Genomic DNA, 16,692 nt, shown 5'->3' with positions numbered 1-16,692 from the left:
ATAAATGAGCAGGCACTTCCAGTTCTTCATCATTTGTTGAAATATCTCAATTGGTATTCCGTCAGTTCTTGGAGCCTTGTTTTTCACCAATGCACTCAGTGCAATTTGGACTTCTTCCTTCAATACCATGGGCTCCTGATTACATGCTACCTCCTGAAATGCTTAAATATTGACCAGTTCTTTTTGGTATAGTGACTGTGTACTCCTTCCATCTTCTTTTGATGCTTCCTGCATCGTTTAATATTTTTCCTGTAGAATCCTTCAGTATTGTTAACTCAAGGCTTGAATTTTTTCTTCAGTTCTTTCAGCTTGAGAAATGCCAAACATGTTCTTCCCTTTTGGTTGTCTAACTCCAGGTCTTTTTGCATGTCAGTATAATACTTAACTTTGTCTTCTTGAGCTGACCTTTGAAATCTTCTGTTCAGCTCTTTTACTTCATCATTTCTTCCATTTGCTTTAGCAACTCTATGTTCAAGAGCAAGTTTCAGAGTGTCTTCTGACATCCATTTTGGTCTTTTCCTTCTTTCTTATCTTTTTAATGATTGCTTTCTCCATGTATGATGTTCTTGATGTCATTCCATAACTGGTCTTTGGTCATTAGCGTTCAATGTGTCAAAATATTCTTGAGGTCTCTAACTTCAGGTGGGATATACTCAAGGTCGAAGCCCTGGTGGCGCAGTTGTTAAAAGCATGACTGCTAACCAAAAAGGTCAGCAGTTCGAATCTACCAGCAGCTCCTTGGAAACCCTATAGGGCAGTTCAACTCTGTTCTATAGTGTCACTATGAGTTGGAACGGACTGAATGGCAACTTGTTTATAGTCAAGGTTGTACTTCGGCTTTCATCAAATTGTTCTAATTTTTTTTCAGCTTCAGTTTGAACTTGCATATGAGCAATTGATGGTCTGTTTCACAGTCAGCCCCTGGCCTTCTTCTAACTGATGATATTGAGCTTTTGCATTATCTCTTTCTATGGACGTGGTCGATTTGATTCTTGTGTATTCCATCTGGTGAGATCCACGTGTATAGTTGCCGTTTATGTTATTAAGAAAAGATATTTGCAATGAAGAAGTTGTTGGTCTTGCAAAATTCTGTCATGCAATCTCCAGCATCGTTTCTATCACCAAGGCCATATTTCCCAACTGCCGATCCTTCTTCTTTGTTTCCAACTTTTGCGTTCCAATCACCAGTAATTATCAATGCATCCTGATTACATGTCTGATCAATTTCAGACTGCAAAAGTAGGTAAATATCTTCAGTTTCTTCATCTTTGGCGTTAATGGTTGGTGTGTGAATTTGAGTAACAGACGTATTAACTGGTCTTCCTTGTAGGCATATGGATATTATCCTATCACGGACAGCGCTGTACTTCAGGATAGATCTTGAAATGCTTTTTTTGATGATGAATGCAACATCATTCCTTTTCAAGTTGTCACTGTCGGCATAGTGGACAATCTGACTGTCTGATTAAAAATGGCCAATACTAGTCCATTTCAGCTCCCTAATTTTAATGCCTAGGGTATCGATGTTTATGCATTCCATTTCATTTTTGATGATTTCCAATTTTCCTAGATTCATATTTTGTACTTTCCAAGTTCCAATGACTAATGAATATTTACAGGTGTTTCTTCTCATTTTGAGTTGTGCCTCATCAGCAAATGAAGGTCCTGAAAGCTTGACTCCACCCACATCATTAAGGTCGACTCTGCTTGAGGGGGTAGTTCTTTCCCAGTCGTTTTCTGAGTGCCTTCCAACCTGAGGGGCTCATCTTCAGGCACTGTATCAGCTCAAATGAGTTCTGGAAACTCTGCAAACTACATAACCTCCTCCTGGATGGTCACTTTGTACAACAGCATATCGAGGTTCTCAGAACTCCTGCAAAGAAGAAAAAGCAGTTATCTCTGTTGAATTCAGCATGTCCCAAATTTATTCAGCTGGGGAAATTTTTTGATAATAGCTATGTAATATCATTACTCAGAAACATTTGGGAAACTCAGAAGTTATAGGCCAATCACTTGGATTTGAAAACTGGTTCGGCCACTTCTTTGCTGCAGGACCCTGATCAGGTCACCCAGCCTCTCAGAGCCTCATTGGTAGAATATAAGGCTCACTTCCATCTATATCTCTGACCCCCTGGTTCCTGCCCTTACGGCTGCATTTCCCCAGGAGCAGTCATTTGCACCCTTCTTTCCATTGAGCTGGGGGTAGAGGATGTTGGGGCTTTATTTTTCTCTTTGGTTAGATATAATTCTGCAGTTGGCCAGAGAGACTGGGGCCTTCAGGTCACGCTGCCTACCCGATGAAAGTGATGGAGTGGATCAGATTCTAGAAGATTCTACCTTAAAAAGTTAAGAATGTAGGACCCAGGGAGACAAATGGAATATGTCCAATAAAAGGACTCATCAATATCCAGAGACTTGTTGGGGCAGGGTTGATTACTTCCTAGGGGTGCTGTTGAAGGAATTTGTAATATTAAAAGAATGCAACAGTTATGGCATCTAGCCTGCATTCTATGATTAACGCAGTATTAAATCATAGAATTTCAGCAAGATTCTCCTCTTAAGAATTTGAGCTTGTCTCACAGAAAGATGCCCAAATAAACTTATACTTGTTTTTTGCCTCTGGGTTTTTGCATGTGCTGTTCCCTCTCCCTGGGTCACTTTTTTCCTTGCTTTTTTTTTTTAATTGTGGTGAAAATAAACAGACCAAAACATTCGCCGGTACAACAACTTCCACATTTACAATTCAAGGATATTGGTTACATTTTTCATGTTGTGCCACCACTGTTGTATCCTTTTCAAAAAACATTTCACCACCATGAACATAAACTCAATGCCCCCCAAACAAAAAATCCCCCTTTTCCCCCTCACTTCCACCACTGCCAACCACAAATAATTTTTGGTTTCTGTGTATTTACTTGAGGGAGAAAGATGTGGCAGTCTACTTTCATAAAGATTACAGCCTTGGAAACCCTATGGGGCAGTTCTACTCTGTCGTATACTGTCGTTATGGGTTTTATTATGGGTTTAGTTTGGTTATATATTTACTTATTTCATATAAGTGAGATCATACATTATTTATTCTTTTGCAGCTGGCTTATTTTGCGCAGCACAATGTTTTCAAGGTTATCCATGTTGTAGCATGTATCAGAGCTTCATTTCTCTTTGCAGTTGCATAGTATTCCATTGTATGGATATACCACCTTTTGTTTATCAATTCATCTGTTGGATGGACATTTTGGTTGTTTTCACCTTTTGGCTATTGTGAAAAGTGTTGCAAAGAACATTGATGTACAAGTTTCCTTTGCTTTTTAACATGGGAAACTCCTACCCTTCCTCCCAGTCTCTGCATTAATATTACCTCCTACTACAACCTTTCTTGGGTCCCAGTAAGTCCTGGATAGATTTTCCTACATAACTGCTGCCATAAATCCTGTATCTCCTCCATCAGGGCACTTACCTGGACTTCCGTTGGCCTTGTCTCACCAATTAAACTGTAAGCCCCAGTAGGGCAGGGACTGGGTCTGTCTTGTTCACCCTTGCATTGGCAGTGCTTGGCATGGTGTTCAACAATGGGGATGCTCAACAAACATCTTCAGACTAAATGCATGATTGACTGAGTGTGTGCTTCTCTTTGGACTCCTTAGTTCTCAGAGACATCGAGGACACCCAGGCAGCTTGGCAGGCCCCGAAGGGGTTTGGTAGGGCTGAGGGTGGAACCCAGATCCTAGGACACTAGGCAACGTGCTCTTTTTTTGTACCCCTTGACCACTTCTTAAATAACTTAATCCCTCCCTACAGACCTTCCACTGCCTCATTCTATTCTTTATTGTCATCACTGCAGAGCTTAGGACTGTTTTGAAGAATTACTTTACAACAAATGGAATCTCGAGGTACAGGGAAATTTATCTAACTCTCAAGAGTAGGAGAAATGCGTGCCTTTGGTGACTTTGGACCTTGGATTTAAATAAGCCTACTAATTCTCTTCCCTTGCTGGGTCTTGCCTGCTTCATATTCAGCAAAGGAGAAAGCAGCCTGTGTCACCATGATTTATGCCTTGCTGTTTGCTCTCTTCCTCCAGAACATTAAACACCCTGAGCGGAGGGGGAAGAAAAGGTAATCTCAGGATGCCTGGCTGCCAGACTGGTGTCTGGGGCGAGCTCTGCTCTAGTGGGAAACAGGAGGAGGTTGAAAAAAAAAAAAAAAAAAGACCCACGGGGCCTCCACATAAAAGAAACAAGGCAGTCTCTGTTTGCTCTGACCTCTGCAAAACCCATCCGCCTCTGAGCTGAGAGAACTGGGCACTTGATTTATTTGTATACTGGGTGCCATTAGGCATCAGTTTCCCCAGCTATCAAAGGATGATCTGGGTGCTTGACCTCCCCACAGCCTCATGGATCTGGAGCTAGTTTGGTGTAGTGGCTTTGCATGGAGAAAGGCAGCGTGGTACAGTGGCTAACCATGGGATTCCACCCTGGGTGGGTTCAGACTCCAGCTCCACTCCTTCTCCTTGTGTGGCCCCGGGCAAGTTCCTTGCCTCTCCAAGCCTCATTTGCACAATGGAGTTAATCACCAGGACCTTCCTCATTGGGTCGCTGGCTATCTTCTAAAGCACAGGCCATCCTAGCAGTACTGGTCACAGCCAGCACTTTACTGGGGCTTGATGTCCCTCTACCTGAGTTCCCTGCTTTGGGTCTCCCCTGTGGGGGCAGGGCGTCCCCACCAGCACTTGGATGCTCTCAGCAGAAGGGAGGAGGAGTTATTTTCAGTGGGTTCAGCTTCTATTTGTGGCTGGTGAGTTGGCCCAAGCTCCAAGAAAGTTTGGACAGAGCAAGCTGGGCACTGAGAGGAGTGTGTTGTCTTACATCCATCGGGGAGTGTGGGGAGAGGAGGAGAGGGAGGAAATGGAAGGTGTGAGGGAGAAGGACCCCTCCCCACAACGCCTCTCCATCCACCCTTTCCTTCCAAACCTCTTCTTGCTAATTTCATCTCCTCTGCCTTCCCTGCGGGAATTTCGAGGGTGGATTTAGCTAGTAACACAAAGCGATCCATCGATTCAGTTAACACATTTATTCCCATCGACAGTATTGATTTTCTCAGGCTGAGGTGGGATTTGGATCCCCAGCAGACTTGCCGGGGAATTTGTCAAGGGCAGGCCACCACAGGCTCAAGTGGCAGTCAAACCACCGAACACCTGAGCCGGGTTTTCAAAGTGAAGAGGAGGCTCCATCACTCCCCTGCTGGACCCTGGGGCAGGGCCTCAGCCAGACTCCCCCACTCCCCATGTGGCCTTGGGCCTCGTTTGCAAAATGGGGGGGGGTGCCCGGGAGACATTTGGAACTCTGGAGTCCCTTCCAGTTGCAGTTCAGTGATTCTCTGATGTGATAAACAAGTGAGGCTGGGTTCTTTAATCAGAAGATGGTTGGAAGGATTGGGAGTCTCCAGGGAGAGGATAACATCCAACCCTGTCATTTGCTGGATGAGAAAACTGAGGCCCTGAGGGTGGGGTCAGGTCAGGCAGTGAGTCAGCAGCTCAGCTGGGTCAGGAATCCAGACCTCCTGCCTCCCACTGCAGCCGGCCTTCCCTGACGCTGAACTGCCTGGGACCTCTCCCAGGGCGGAGGACTGGGACTCATGTTGACTGAGCGCCTATTGTGCATGTGTTAACTCATGTAATCCCACAATAATCCATTTTTCAGATGAAGACCATCCACATAGGAAGGGATGTAGCAGTTCTGCCTGATTTAAAAGCCCCATCGCTATTTGAATGTTTCCAAAATCCAGTAATTTGGGCACCACCTGCATGAATTTTTGACATATCTGCTTTGTACTAATATTTATTTCATATCTTTCTTTACATCCATTCATCATTGCCCTCATACCTGCTACAGTATGAATGGACCTTGAAAACATTATGCTGAATGAAATAAGTCAATCACAAAAGGACAAATATTGTATGCTCTGTTAAAGAGGCAATTTAATAACAGGCATCTTACTTTGATTTTAAGGTTCTTCTTTTCCAAGAATCCAAATATGTTAACCATAAAAAACAAAAAATCCGTGGCCGTCGAGTCGAATCCGACTCATAGCGACCCTATAGGACAGAGTAGAACTGCCCCATAGAGTTTCCAGGGAGCGGCTGGTGGATTCCAACTGCTGACCTTTTGGTTAACAGGAGAACTCAACCACTGTGCCATCAGGGATCCAATCAGAAACTGCTGTATAGTAATGTAAATTTGTTTTATCTGGCTAGAAAATGGTAGTTACCAAACCAACTAAACCAAGCCCACTGTCCCCATAGGAGAGAGTAGAACTGCCACATAGGGCTTCCAAGGCTATAAATCTTTACACAAGCAGGCTGCAACCTCTTCCTCCTTGGAGCCGCTGGTAGATTCGAATCACTGACCTTTTGGTTAGGATTGAGTGATTTAACCATGGTGCCACCAGAGTTCCATTAGTTATCAAACCACAGTCTCCTAATTTAAATCTCAGAAAGCCTCTTGACAGCAGATGGGTAGAGGGCCAAATTAGCAGCCAGCCTGGAAAACCAAACCTGTTGTCCATTTGGTCAATTTTGACTCATCGTTACCCTATAAGACAGAGTAGAACTGCCCCATAGGGTTTTCAAGGCAGTAAATCTTTACAGAAACTGACTGCCACATTGTTCTCCCTCATGGAACAGCTGGTGGGTTTGAATTGCCAACCTTTCATTAGCAAGCAGCTGAGAGCTTAACCATTGCACCATCAGGGCTCCTAGCCAGACCATCAGTTACCTGACATCAATTGATAGTAAAAGGGGAAGGCAGGGTTCAATCGTGAAGACTAGCAAATGGTTGATCTTCTATGTTTCTCTCTCCTCATCTCTTCAGGGAGCCCTTGGTACAGTGGTTAGATTTCAGCTGCTAACCAACCAAAAGTTTAGCAGTTTGAATCCACCAGCTGCTCTTTGGAAACCCTATGGGGCAGCTCTACTCTGTCCAGTAGGGTTGCTATGAGTCAGAATCAGCTTGAAGGCAATGGATTTTTTTTCTTCTCTTTAAAAGCCCAATCCTAACTAGTTTCTTCTAGCCATTTTTTTTTTCCTGGAATCAAAAGGGCCTCCCCGTATGCATACAGAATAACTGCTCAGTATAAAATTTGTGGAAACCCTGGTAGCATAGTGGTTAAGAGCTATGGCTGCTAAACAGAAGTTCAGCAGTTCGAATCTACCAGGCTCTCCTTGGAAACTGGGGCAGTTCTACTCTGTCCTATAGGGTCACTATGAGTCGGAATCGACTCGACAGCAACAGGTTTGATAAAACTTATGTTCAAATTTCAGTGAGTTTTGATTATTTTTAACAGGTCTCACTTAAATGAAATAACAAGAACAGACAAGTGTATAGAGACCAAAGTTCATTAGTAGTTGTCAGGGGTGGGAGGGGGAGGAAAGGGAGAACCATTGTTTAGGAAGCAGTGAGTTTCTGTTTATTGTGATGGGAAATGTGGCAATGAGTATAGATGATGGAAACACAAGATGCTTAATGTAATTGACATCCCTAAATTGTACACCTGAAAAATGTTGAATTGACAAATGCGGTGTTACATATATTTTACAACAGTAAAGAAAATCGATTTATCATTTTTGCTAAATAAATTTAGCCTCATTGTAGACAACGATATCTGTGAGGTTGAGTTTGACCTGTTTGCTATATTTTTCCAAACATATTAAACATAACTATTTAAATAAAAAGCATTTGTCCAAGTACCAACTAAAAATGCTTTTTTGGTTGAGAAACCCCAAGGAATGTTCTATACCAGTGGTTCTCAGACTTTTTGGTTTCTTAAACATTATTGAGGACCTTAAAGAGCTGTTGTTTATGTAGGTTATATCCATTGATATTGACCTAGTTAAGAATTAAAACTGAGAAAATATTAAATTATTTATTAATTTATAAAAAATATTATTAAAAAGTAATATGATAAACCAATCACCCGTTAATATGAATAACATATTCTTATAAAAAATAATTCCCTTAAAAAAAAATGAGTGGGCAGAATGGCTTTGCTATACACTTTTTCAAGTCTCTTTGAAGCCTGGCTTGAGAGAAGAATCCTGCATTCTCATACCTGCCTCTGCATTTAGTCTGTGGTAATTTGTTTTGTTTGAAGTACATGAAAATGCAGCTTTATACCATTCAGATAATTGTGGGTATTCTTCTTTGCTAATACAACAGAACTTGACAAGTGGTAGTTTCTTAAAGGTTGCTTGCAATGTGAGATCTGAAACCATATCAGCAAATTTTTTGTACTCAAACCAAAAAAACCAAACCCACTGCCGTCGAGTCGGTTCCGACTCGTAGAGACCCTATAGGACAGAGTAGAACCGCCCCATAGAGTTTCCAAGGAGCGCTTGGCAGATTTGAACTGCCAACCTATTGGTTAGGAGCCATAACACTTAACCACTACGCCACCAGGGTTTCCTTTTTGTACTCAGTGATACCAAAATCCATTTGTCTGTTTTGCATTTTGAATGGATTTTTCATTCATGCATGATTTGGCAACATCATACATTGGTCATTTGGAAAATATTGGTTCACTGGGTTATGCAGATCTTCTAAATGTTGACACATTTCATTACACAATTAAAAAAAAGAAAACTCACTTCGTTAAATATTACAACCCATCTCAGCAGAAAAGACTTTAGGTATTAGGAAGCTGTCAAGTTCATGGTGGAGCATTCAAATTTTCCAAAACTATTATTGAGCTCGAATTTTATCATTGGCAACAAATGTTGTCAGTTGTTTTGCTTGAACTGACATGCTCACTTCATACATTTCTGAGAAAATGCCTGTCAGATACACAAGTCCAAATACCTGTAGTTTGTGAGTTGATCATTCTTTCAGGTAAAAATAGTCCTCCCTGAAAAAAGAGGCTAGTTCAGCTTACAATTCAAAACAGTTTTTCAAGTGCTTTTCCTTGAGACAACCATTCTATTTCTTTAGGCAACAAAAAGTGTTTTACACGTGGAGTGTAACTATTTAACAGGCATGGGATTTCATTTTGGAGTGATAAAAATGTTTTGGAACTGGATAGAGATGGTGGTTGCCTAACATTCTGGATGTCCTAAATGCCACTAAATTGTTCACTTTAAAATCGTTAATTTTATGTAATGTGAATTTTACCTCAATAAAAATAAATGACCGTCACACTGAAGCTGAAACCTCACTGATGGATGGATGTCTGGACCAAATTACCGTCCTTCCACCCAAGCTCTGTATCCCAGCCCTTTTATCTCCCCAGAGTCCCTCACTCTTCTACCTGCTTTGTTTAAAAACTCACATTTTTACATTATAAAAAAAGGCCTTCTTGGGGATCTTCATCACCAGATCAGTATAGACTATAAGCTTATACTAAGTTCAGTGTAGCATTGGAAGCAGAATGGACAGGCCAAGGGAACAGAATGGAGAGTCTGGAAGCAAATAGCAATGCTTGAAAATATTTACAATGTAATAATGGTGACAATACCGGTGGCGGAAAGGATGAAGTGTTCAATAAAAGGTACTAGTACATTGCAGTGGATACTTGGTCAAATAGCTAGGGAAGAAAATGACTTATGACATTAAACCGAAATTAATTCCTAGTGAGTCAAAGAATTGTAGAAAATGAAACCAGAAGTATACTTGAAGGAAATATGTGAATATGTAGTCTGAAGTAAAGAATACTTGTCTAAGTACACTTTCATTGCAAAAGCCACAAAGGGAAAGGTTCACAATTGGGACTATGCAAAAATCTTAAAACATGCATGTCCAAAATTCTGAAAAAGAAATGAACTTTATCCAAATGATCAAACGTACCAATCCTGGGGGAGACGGGCAGCACGTACCTCTGATGTGATCATTAATGGAGTGTTCCTACCAAAATGTTTGACCATGAGGAACAATTAGACAAACCCAAACTGAGGAGCATTATGCAAAACAATTGACCTGTCCTCTTCAAAGATATCAGTGTCATGAAAGACAAAAACGACCGGCGAACTGTTCTAGAATAAAGGAGATGAAAGAGTCATGATCATTAAATACAACGCATGATCCTCAACTGGATCTTGAGTTGGAGGTGAAGGGAGGAAGCAGTTGATAATGAAAGACGTTATTAGGGCAACTGGGGAAACTGAAATGTGGGTTGTATCATGGATTGAGTTGTACACCTCAAAAATATGTGTTGAAATCCTAACCACTGTACCTGTAAATATGACCCTGTTTGGAAATAGAGTAGTTTCTTTCGTTAAGTTAATAAGATCATACCAGTGTAGAAAAAACCAATAGCAGTGTAGGGTGGGTCCTAAACCTAATGACGTCAGAGTCACAAAAAGAACAGAATAAATACAGAGGTACACACAGGGGCAAGAGGGAGACAGGCAACCGAGATATCTGTATCTATAAGCCCAGAAATGCCAAGGATTTTTGGTAGCCACTAGAAGCTGAACTAGACAAGGAAGACCTCTTACCCCCAAGAACTCTGCTCTGATTTCAGACTTCGAGTATCCTAAACTGTGAGAAAATAAATTTGTGTTCTTTAAAGCCAAAAAAAAAAAAAAAGAATAAACACTACCTTATGAATAATTTCCATTTTACCACAAAAACCAAAACCAAACCCAGTGCTACCGAGTCGATTCCAACTCATAGTGACCCTACAGGACAGAGTAGAACTGCCCCATAATTTCCAAGGAGCGCCTGGCAGATTCCAACTGCCGACCCTTTGGTTAGCAGCCGTAGCACTTAACCACTATGCTGCCAGGGTTTCCCATTTTACCACACAGAATAGTAAAAAGACTTATATTCAAGGACCTAAAATTAAACAAATTTTACCAATTTATCAAAAACATTCTTACATGAAATTGACATTTTGTTTACTAATAGTGTGTAGCTGTGAAGAATACAATGGCTACTGGTACACATGGTACCATTGACTTGATTTTTTATGCTATTGTTGTTAGCTGCCGTGGAGTTGATGCTGACTCATGGCGACCCCATGTGGGCAGAGTAGAACTGTTCCATGGGGTTTCCAAGGCTGAGACCTTTCAGCAGCAGATTGCCAGACCTGTCTTCTGAGGAGCCTCTGGGTGAATTTGAACCACCCAGCCTTTTGGCTAGTAGTCAAGTGTTTAACCATTTGTACCACCCAGGGATTCCACTAATTTGTGCTAAGTTAGCAGTAATTTCACCACCACTCCTTTTGCACCATTGGTGCAAACGTCAACACAGTGAAAAAGGCAAATATTTTTGTAGCATTATTATGAAAATAGTTTTGATCCATATGGTTCCACTGAAAGAACTTCAGGCCCCCCCAAGGACCTGTAAACCACACTTTGAGAACCACTGCCATATGATGAATTGGAGTTGAGCTGACACACTCCAGCAGTCGGGGAGCAGTGTGGTGTCTGGAAAATCTGGGGAGATTTTGAATCACATAAACTTGGATCAAATTCTACTTTCTGTCTGATCCTGGGCAAGCTGTTCCTCAATGTCTGAGAGACACAGTGACCCCTGTCTGCTAATGGTTTGGGAGACAGAAGTGACACTAAAGGGTTGTGAGAGTTTGGGAATAATCCATAAAAGGGCTCGCTGGATGGAGAAAATGACTTTTATCATTAAGCAGCAGAACCTAGTGTTGGGAAGGCTGCATATTTGGGGGCTGAGGGACTCCAGCCTTCCAGGGGCCCTGTGTGATCTCAGGAAGCCTCCATCCCTCCATCAATTGGTATTTCCATCTGTTCCAGGCTACTTCAAAGAGCCCCTGAGCGGCCGAAAGAACATTTTTGCCTCGAAGATAGCAGGGGGTGCAGTGGCTAAAAGGGAGTGGGGTAGGAAGGTCAGGTGGGTAGAGGGGCCCCCTTATATGAGAAATGCCATGTCCAACTTGCCAGGCCCTAAGGATGGTGGAAAGAAGCCCTCACTGAGCCTGCTTTGGTTTCCTCATTCTGTCCTTAACTCACTGCACAAAGTTTAGGGCTTTGTCTTGAGCAAGAGCCCACAAAGACCAAATGATACCAACCATTGGTTCAGTTTTTCATATGGTACAAAATGTTTTCAAACTCATTCCCTCAAAGAACACTCACACATGTGTGTGAGGTGAGCAGGACAGTGATGACTGATCCCAAAGGGCAGATGAGAAAACTAAGGCACAGCGAAGAGAATAACCATGCGGAGGCACCAACACCCAATTTTTTTTTTTTTAATTGTGCTTGAGGTGTAAGTTTACAGCTCAAGTTAATTTCTCATACAAAAATGTATACACATATTGTTATGTGATCCTAGTTGCAATCCCTATAATGTGACAGCACACCCCCCTTTCCACCCCAGGTTTCCTGTGTCCATTCAAGCAGCTTTTATACATTTCTGCACTCTCATCATACCTCCCAACAGAAGCTGCCCATTTAGTCTTGTGTATCTACTTGAACTAAGAAGCACACTCTTCATGATTATCATTTTATGTTTTATAGTCCAGTCTAATCTTTGTGTGAAGAGTTGGCTTCAGGAATGGTTTTATTTCTGAGTTAACAGAGAGCCCGGGGCCATGTCTTCTGGGGCTGGGTTCCTCTAGTCTCAGTCAGACCATTAAGTTTGGTCTTTTTATATGAATTTGAGTTCTGCACCACACTTTTCTCCTGCTTTGTCAGGTACTCTCTGTTGTGTTCCCTGTCAGGGCAGTCACTGGTAGTAACCAGGCACCATCTAGTTCTTCTGGTCTCAGGCTGATGGAGTCTTTGTTTTATGTGGCCCTTGTATCTCTCAGGCTGATATATTCCTTGTATCTTTAGTGTTCCTCATTCTCCTGTGCTCCAAGTGGGTTGGTAAAACAATTGATGCATCTTAGATGACCGCTCACAAGCTCTGAAGACCCCAGACGCCATTCACCAAAGTGGGACGCAGAACACTTTCTTAATAAACTTTTTTATGTCAACTGACCCAGACGTGCCCCTGAAATCGTGGTCCCTAGACCCCTGCCCCTGCTACTGTGTCCCTCAAAGTGTTTGGTTGTGTTCAGGAAACTTCCTAGCATTCGGTTTAGTCCAGTTGTGCTGACTTTCCCTGTATTGTGTGTTGACCTTCCCTTCACCTAAGATAATTCTTGTCTACTACCTAATTTAGCGAATTCCCCTCTCCCTCCCTCTCCACCCTCAAAACCATCAAAGAACATTTTCTTCTGTGTTTAAACCCTTTCTTGAGTTCTTATAATGGTGGTCTCATACAATATTTGTCTTTTTTGTGACTGACTAATTTTACTCAGTGTAATGCTTTCCAAATTCATCCACGTTGTAAGATGCTTTGAGGATTCATCATTGTTCTTTATTGTTGCATAGTATCCATTGTGCGAATATACCATAATTTGCTTATCCATTTGTCTGTTGATGGGCACCTAGGTTGTTTCCATCTTTGTGCTATTGTGAACAGTGCTGCAATCAACATGGGTACGCACATAGCTGTTATTTCTCTAGGATATATTCCAAGGAGTGGGATTGCTGGATCATATGATACTTCTATTTCTAGCTTTCTAAGGAAGTGCCAAATCAGTTTCCAAAGTGGTTGTACCATTCTACATTCCCACCAACAATGTAAAGTGTTCCAGTATCTCCACAACCTCTCCAGAGTTTATTATTTTGTGTTTTTTGGATTAATGCTAGCCTTGTCGGAGTGAGATGGTATCTCATTGTAGTTCTGATTTGTGTCACCCTAATGGCTAACGATTGTGAGCATTTCTCATGTATCTATTAGCCACCCCAATGTCTTTTTTGGTGAAGTGCCTATTCATATACTTTACCCATTTTTTAATTGGGTTATTCATCTTTTTGATGTTGAGATTTTGAAGATTATAGAGATTAGACCCTGAGCAGATACGTCATAGCCAAATTTTTTTCCCAGTCTGTATGTTGTCTTTTTACTCTTTTGGTGAAGTCTTTTGATGAGCATTAAGTGTTTGATTTTTAGGAGCTCCTAGTTACCTAGTTTTTCTTCTGGTGTTTGTGCATCGTTAGTTATGGTTTGTATTCTGTTTATGCCATGTATTAGGGCTCCTAGCGTAGCCCCTATTTTTTCTTTCATGATATTTTTCGTTTTAGGTTTTCCATTTAGGTCTTTGATTCATTTTGAGTTAGTTTTTGTACATGGTGTGAGGTATGGGTCTCATTTCATTTTTTTGCAGATGGATATCCAGTTATGCCCTCACCATTTGTTAGTTTGTTAGACTGTCTTTTCCCCATTTAATGAACTTTGGGCTTTTGTGAAATAACAGCTGCTCATAGGTGTATAAATTTACATCTGGATTCTCAATTCTGTTCCATTGGCCTGTATATCTGTTGTTATACCAGTACGAGGCTGTTTTGACTACCATGGCGGTACAATAGGTTCTAAAATCAGGTAGCGTGAGGCCTTCCACTTTGTTCTTCTTCAGTAATGGTTTACTTATCCAGGGCCTCTTCCTTTTCCATATGAAGTTGGTTATTTGTTTCTCCTTCTAGTTAAAAAATGTGGTTGGAATTCAAATCATGATTGCATTGTATCTGTAGATCGCTTTGGGTAGAATTGACAATTTTACAATGTTGAGTTTTCCTATCCATAAGCAAGGTATGTTTTTCCACTTATATAGGTCTCTTTTGGTTTCTTGCAGTAGTGTTTTATAGTTTTCTTTGTATAGGTCTTTTGTGTTTCTAGTTAGATATAACCCTAAGTATTTTATCTTCTTGGTATTGCTTTGGTGATTTCGACTAATTTCCGTATGTTTATCTTGCATTCTGATACTTTGCTGAACTCTTCTATTAATAGTTCCAGTAGTTTTCTTGTGGATCCTTTGGGGTTTTCTGTGTAAAGACCATATCATCTGCAAATAGGGATACTTTTACTTCTTCCTTGCCAATATGGGTACCCTTTAATTCTTTTTCTTGCCTTCTGGGCTAGGACCTCTAGCACAATGTTGAATAAGAGTGGTGATAAAGGGCATCCTTGTCTGGTTCCCATTCTCAAGTGGAATGCTTTCAGATTTTCAATTTTAGGATGATGTTGGCTGTTGGCTTTGTATTAAAAAAAAAAAATTTTTTTTTTTTTCTGTAAATGCCCTTTATTATGTTGAGGAATTTCCCTTCTGTTCCTATTTTGCTGAGAGTTTTTATCATGAATGGGTGTTGAACTTTGTCAAATGCTTTTTCTACATTGATAAGATCACCTGGTTCTTATTTTTTGTTTTATTTATGTGATGGATTACATTGATTGTTTTTCTAATGCTGAACCATCCCTGCATACCTGGTATGAATCCCACTTGATCATGGTGAATTATTTTTTTGATGTGTTGTTGAATTCTATTGGCTAGAATTTTGTGGAGAATTTTTGCATTTAAGTATATGAGGGATATTGGCCTGTACTTTTCTTTTTTTGTGGTGTCTTTACCTGGTTTTGGTATCAGAGTTATGCTGCCTTCTTAAAATGAGCTGGGGAATATTCCATCCTTGTCTATGCTCTGAAATCACTTTAGTAGTAGTGGTGTTAACTCTTCTCTGAAAGTCTGGTAGAATTCTCCAGTGAAGCCATCAAGGCCAGGTTTTTTTTTTGTTGTTGTTGTTGGGAGTTTTTAAATTACCTCTTCAATCTCTCTCTCTTTTTTTTTTTAAGATTTATTTAGTCGTTCTACCTCTGTTTGCGTTAGCCTAGGTAGGTAGTGTGTGTGTTGAAGTCTCCTACTATTTTTGTGGAGCTCTCTATTCTCTTTTCAATGCTGTTAGAGTTTGTTTTATGTATTTTGGAGCGCTGTCGTTGAGTAGGTAAATATTTATTTTGGCTATGTCCTCCTGGGGTGCTGACCCTTTAATCATTACATAGTGTCCTTCCTTATCCTTTGTGGTGGATTTTGCTTTAAAGTCTATTTTGTGAGAGATTAATAGTGCCACTCCTGCTATTTTTTGATTATTGTTTGCTTGATATAATTTTTTCCATCCTTTGAGTTTTAGTTTGTGTCTTTGAGTCTAAGGTGTGTCTCTAATAGGCAGCATATACACGAATCATGTTTTTTAAATCCATTCTGCCACCCTCTGTCTCTTCATTGGTGCATTTAGTCTATTTACATTCAGCGTAATTATTGATAGGTAGGGAGTTTAGTGCTGTTATTTTGATGTGTTTTTTTGTGTTGTTGATAGTTTCTTTGTTTCACTTAATTTTCTGTGCTGAATCATTTTTCTTTATGTATTTTCTTTTTTTCTTTTTCATTGTTGCTGATTTTGTACTTGCTGAGTCTTTTTGTTCTTCTTGTTTTTTTTTATTTTGATGTGTAGGATTATTAGTTTCCTTTGTGGTTACCTTAATATTTACCCCTATTTCTCTAACTTTAAACCAATCTTTTATTTCTTGATATACCTTGACTTTCTGTCCACATGAAAATTCTATGACTACACTTTATAGTCCGTCTTTTTTGTTTTATGTTGTCATCTTTTACATATTGATGTCTCTTTTTCTCTACTTTCAGTGTTTTAGCTTTGATATATATATATATATATATTTTTTTCTTTTTGACTATCCTTTCTGGGTTGACATCTGGTTGTTCTGTCCTGTGTTCTAGCCTTGGGTTGTTATCTGTTGTTATTGATTTTCTAACTTGAGGACTCACTTTAGTATTTCTTGTAATTTTGGTTTGATTTTTCCAAATTCCCTTAATTCTCATCTGGAGATGCCCTAA

Source organism: Elephas maximus, chromosome 22, assembly GCF_024166365.1.
Source record: "Elephas maximus indicus isolate mEleMax1 chromosome 22, mEleMax1 primary haplotype, whole genome shotgun sequence".
Lineage (NCBI taxonomy): Eukaryota > Metazoa > Chordata > Mammalia > Proboscidea > Elephantidae > Elephas > Elephas maximus.
Note: the sequence above shows the minus strand (reverse complement) of the source record.